This window comes from Zootoca vivipara, chromosome 8, assembly GCF_963506605.1.
Source record: "Zootoca vivipara chromosome 8, rZooViv1.1, whole genome shotgun sequence".
NCBI classification, from domain to species: domain Eukaryota; kingdom Metazoa; phylum Chordata; class Lepidosauria; order Squamata; family Lacertidae; genus Zootoca; species Zootoca vivipara.
The window spans coordinates 61,270,345-61,276,129 of NC_083283.1; positions in this window are offsets into that span (position 1 = coordinate 61,270,345).

Below are 5,785 nucleotides of genomic sequence, written 5' to 3' on the forward strand. Positions count from 1 at the left end.
CTACAGATAACTTGCATGCAGGAGGAGCACTGTATTGCAAATAAAGACTGGTCTACAAACACCCACATTCTGCAGCATTCCCGTTCTTATCATTGGATAAGAATGTAACAGCAGTAGATCAGCCCAATGGGCTACTAGCCCAGCATCCCGTTCTTTTGGCGGTCAATACAGTACCTGAGGTACAGTACATGAGAGTTTGTAAATACTGCGCTTAGGTTCCATAGTAATCAAACTGCAAAGTAAGGGAGTGTATAGTTTCCAGAACTGATGGGGAGCACGGGGAGCTGCAAGGGAGTGTGTGGCTATCTAAAAATTGCCTCCCTCTGCCTTCAGCTAAGAGATGTCTTTCGCCATGAAGCACCACTCGATACCACACATTACGTGGCACAGAAATGAATGGAGCAGAGATAGGTATCTTTGTGGGCTGGGGAGAAGGGAAAACAGGACTGGAGGAAACTGAGGCGCCATCTTACTAATATGTTGGTCCTTGAGCTGTACCAAATACTTTAGGAAGCTGTTGTACTGGGAGACCACGGTAGCCAGTCCGGATGGAAAGCTGAATGTACACCTCACCTGAGATGCTGCTGCTGCAGCTATGCAAGTTCAAATTCATTTCTGCACCAGTGAAATATTATAGGACAGGGTGAATGGAGACTGGCCCATTAGGGTGGTGAATGGGGCCTTTCCCTGCCAACTGCAATAGGCTCACTAGCCTGCCATCTTTCTTGCAACCAATTAGGGATGGCTCTGCCTGCCACTGGCTCAGACTCCACTAGTCACCAATGAATAAAGCTTAAGGCAGGTGCCTAAGTGAAGGAAATAGGCGGGGCAAGCTGCCCTTAGAAGCAAAGCAGAGTGGAAACGACAGGTTACAGTGGGAAGTAAAGACCAGCATAGAGAGAATAGCTCAAAGGAAACAGTTAACCCCCGGGGACAGGGTAGTTTAAGTTTATAGGCTGAAATAACTGCCTTTTATGGATTTATATAAATATATCCAGACAGCTGCACCAAAAAAATGGGCAAAAACATAAAAATAAAAACGGCTTGGCTAAAACACTGGGGTATGCAGAGTCATAGCAGCATTTCCCCGTAATGCTCACTGAGGAGGCTTAAAGAGGCGTGAAGCAAAAAGCCAAGGCCTCCAAAAACCCAGCAATCAGGAGTGAACAGTATATTAAGCGTTCTGCCTTTCCTCAGAGCTGTCACAGAGCTTTTCAGGATCAGGGAACAGATCTTAATTATATAGGGAACCCACTGTGCACAATGCCTGGCAACTTAACACGCAGGTTTAAGAGAGACAAGGGTCGGGGGCCTTCCCACAGTCGAATTGAGACCCAGCCATATTTATGTTCCCATTAAGCCCTTTCAGAATGAAAACATGTGCAATAGATCAGGAGGGAAGGCCTGCTGAGGGACACTCACCCCACCCGCCTTTATGCCCAAGAAACAAAGTGTGCAGAGGAGACTCATATAATCACAGCCATGGTGCTTAGAGATTATCCCCAAGAAAGAGGACTGTATAGTTCAAACCTACAGGGCTGTAGCCAATGTTAGGCCTACTTAGAGTAGACCCACTGAAACTAATAGAGATGATTAATTTCTCTATTTAAGAATGTCTACTCTTACTATAACTTAGTTGGATACAACCGACGGGCTTTTCCCTTCATGCTAAACACAACAGCTGTACCCAGAAAGGGAAATAAGGAAAACTGCAGGAGATGGATAAAAGAAAATATTTACAATATTTCCCATACATTAGTCTTTCCCTAGCTGTTCTACTGGGAGTGCCCTTTCCAGGGTTGAAAGTCTTTTCAAAGGACCAACCCAGTAGTGGCTGATCCATTAGGGGGAATGGACCACTGACCCAACAACCTCAGCCTGATCTCACCTGCCTGCCTTCTTACTTGCAACTGGTACAGGAGGTGGCATTGCCGGTCTCTTCCTCCTCCTCAGTCACAGTGTGTCGCCTTTCAGAACTCACAAGGGAGAAGAATGGGGACAAAAGTGGAATTAGTTGGCTCTACCTGTTATTAGCTCTGGTTCCAGCTGCTGTTGGTAACCCTGCCTTCTGCCAGACAAGACCAGACAATGGTCACCAGCAAACGCTGGACCACCCTTTGTTTTATGTTTGAAAGAGGGTTTGGCATTCTACAACTTCCGTGTGACAATAACCGACATCCCCTTTTATCACGCCACAGCAGCTCAAAATGTTCTTTCCATGGCCATGACAGTTATAGAGTTTAATTAAAAACTGGAAACAAAAGGCACCCCACCCACCCCTCCCTGAAACTCATTGGTAGTTAGAAAGACAAAGACTTGAGAGCTGAGTGATGTGAGCTGGAAGCAGCAGGCTGGGAAGCCAGTGTCACAGTGATGCTTGATTACTGTTTGAATCCTAGACTGCAGCTTCGGGGACAGCAAGGGCCATATAGATGATATCATCTATAATAGAGACACCAGTCTCTGCTGTACCTCATTCCAAAGGAAACACGAACCCTGGGTAAGTGACTGAAACCTCTGGAATCATGCACCGCTTGGAGATTGGGCCGGCTGGCATGCAATATGTCCTGAAAGGTCTGTAGCTTATGCAGCAAATTATCCCTCAGTACACAGAACTGAAACACATGGAAATAATAAAGCTGGGTCAACATTATGATAGGCCAATGGGAACAAAGGAAGTTGCCTTAGACCAGGTCAGATTAGTTGTCCATCTAAGCCAGCATTGTCTGTTCTGACTGGCAGCTACTCTCCAGGGTCTCAGGCAGAGATCTGTGTTTCCCATCACCTGCAATCCAGGTGGAAATGCCAGATAATTGAAACTGGAATCTTCAGCATGCAAATCATGTGCTCTTATCACCAGGGCCGTCTTAAGCATGCCTGCCCCCCCCCCGCCCCATTTCCCAGTGCGGTGGGTGGGCTGCCGCCTGGAGGGCCGACGCCCTGCGCCATCCAGCCTGGCCATTGCGATGCCCCTGCGCGCAGTGGAGGGGTGCCCAGCCCTGCGCGCCTCCGAAGAGCGGCCTGAACAGGTGAGAGGCGCGCCTAGGGCTGCATCCGGCATGCCTGGGGCGGCCTCCGTCGCGCCTCGCAGCGGGCGCAGCGGCTCCCCTGGTGGCCTGGCGCCCAGGTGCGCCACGCCACCGGACACGGGTCTAGAGACGGCCCTGCTTATCACTGAGCTGAAGTGCTTACCCAAGTCTAACATGTATTCCTGTTTCTAGCTTACTTAGCTGCACAGCTTTCAATATGTTTAACTCATCACAAATCATGAAGACCTTTTTGAGCCAACTTTACTTAAAGTTTTGCTCTCCTACAGCGGCTGACACATCTACCTACCAGCACCTTCTAAGTGAGTTGTGATTTCACTGCCAAAAGCAGCATTAGCTGATGAGTCAGTCTCTAAATAAAGCCTGATTTCTCCTACCTTGTTAGGCACTACCTTGTACATAGCAAAAACTCTGGCTTTCCTTCAGCCTACGCTCAAGTTGATGAGTGATAAAAAGCTTCCAGACACCAGGTTTTCTCCCTCATACTGTACATTTTTCAGTGTACTCTTTGAAAGGGTAATGTGTGAGGAGACCCTTATGGCCTTTTCCAAAAGTAATGTGTTATTTAGTTTTGGTTTTTATTTACGGTAAATGAAAAATAGAAAGGTTTTCCAACTTTCCATCTGCAGAATGGCCCCAAACATTAGCTGAAGCATTCTTCATACCATGAGGCAGACTTCCTATGGCTGGCACTCTCCAAATGTTTTTGGTCTACAACTCCATCAAACCCAGTTATCACAGACTGAGGCTGATGGAAGCTGGAGGGCATCAGGCCAAGAGGGTAGTAGAATTAACAGCTTCATATAACATAAGATTTGCCTCTTATCACACAGGGAATTTTTTTTATAACACTAATTGTTCTCAAATGGTATGTTGGGGGGGGGGGTCTACTATTGACTAACATTCAGTCCTAAAAATCACTAGCATTTAATTGCCAGCACAATCCACTATTCCTGGCCTTGGGCTTTCATGAAAGCAAATATGAAGGTTTCTGTGGTTGCCTTTTAATTATAGATTTTCATCTCTGTTTTATTTTAAGGCACTAAAATGTATTCTCTGTTCTTTCCATCTTCTCTTATCCATGGCCAAGAGAAGTGTGAAACTGCAAGTAAATTAGCACAAAGTGATATGTTGTGATATTAGCAGCCCAGTCTTTAGCTGCCTGAAAAGTGGAAGCAGTTTGCTTCAACAATGTACCTAAAGGGTCTTGATTGGAAATGTACTACCGTACAAGAAATCTGGCATAGGATTTTGGGAAATTACAACCTGTGGAACACTTCTGTTGGGCTTCTTCCACTTGAATGATCAGAGTGATAAGATGCAAAATTTGGACTGGGACTCCACTGTTGTACAGGAACCATCTGCCACACACACATCGAAATTCTAGCAGCTCACCTCTAATGATTCACTAGCGTATAATTGCAGTGCTACGACAAAATGAAAATGATTCATGATTGAATGAACATGCCAGGTTGCTTTAAGAAGAAGTGGAACATTGTTCCTGTTAATTCCAGTCTGGTCACTTAGCCTTCCTTCCTTACCATGTCCACAAAGACAGAAGAGGCAAAGAGTAGAAGCCATCACTCACACAGGCAATCTCAGTACAAAGTTAGGCTCCTAAAATCCCCCTGAAGTTAATGGAACAGTACTAATTGCCTGCAAGCCTGAAGCCTGAATTGGATTCAGGAAAGGACCTTAAAGATTATACAGCCTTTTATCACAGCGATCATTTAAGCCTATACGTTCCCTTCACTAACACATAAAACAAAGGCGTAAGGGACACAGCTACCCCTGCCCATTGTTGAGAGATGTAAGGTCCTGGTTTATCCAAATGCAGTATCAAAAGGTGACATCATATATGCACCTTACCAGGGGCGGGGAAGGTATAATTTGGTACGAAGTCAAAGAGGTGGCTGGGTCCTGGACTATGACATCTAGGACCTACACTAATGTAATACGGAGTCACGTGGACTTTTGGAGCACAAAATGACCAATGGAAAAGCAACGAACCATAGCTACAAATAAAAAAATAGTTGTTGCTCTCACAAAACACTAGATGATGAGGAGTAAACCCTCCACAAATCCAGAGTAGCGTCCCTAAGATGATTGGATGGCACCTTGTACGCCTCCTTCTGGCAACACCTGCAGCCAAGTTGGTGCCAAACTTATTGCTCTTCTTTCCTTTGGACCACATCAGTGAAGCCGAGAGGGGGGCCTTGTGATCTGGGCAGCCCAGGACCTCCGCACACACTATGCAGGCTTGCACCCCAGGCAGGTAACTTCAGTGTTGCTAACAAAGCAGTTTGATGTCTCCCCCAGAGACGTATTCCATTGTCTCTTGAGACAGATGGATCCCACCAGCCCTGAGCAGGACTGGTGGGAATTGGAGCCCAGCAAGGTTTGGAAGACATCAGGTCCCCCACCTCCATCTTGGGGAGAGGCAGTGGGACAAGCAGGAGTGCGGACAAGCCCTTACTAATGTTTACTCCTTGCAACTAAGTTCCTTTCAAAGCAATGAGACTTAAGTTAATGGCGGACAACAAGGCATCGTCTTTGTTGAGTTTCTTCAAACTTGGGCAATATTTTTTGGCGCTTCCTATATAGCCCAAATTGTCAGAGAGTCCTGTTTTACTTCCTTTCCCTCTTCCACTGAACTCAATGAAAACCAAAAGTGCTTAATGTTTGATTGTGGCCATTTTGTTTGTTTGTTTAAATATGCAATTATAATCTAATATTAA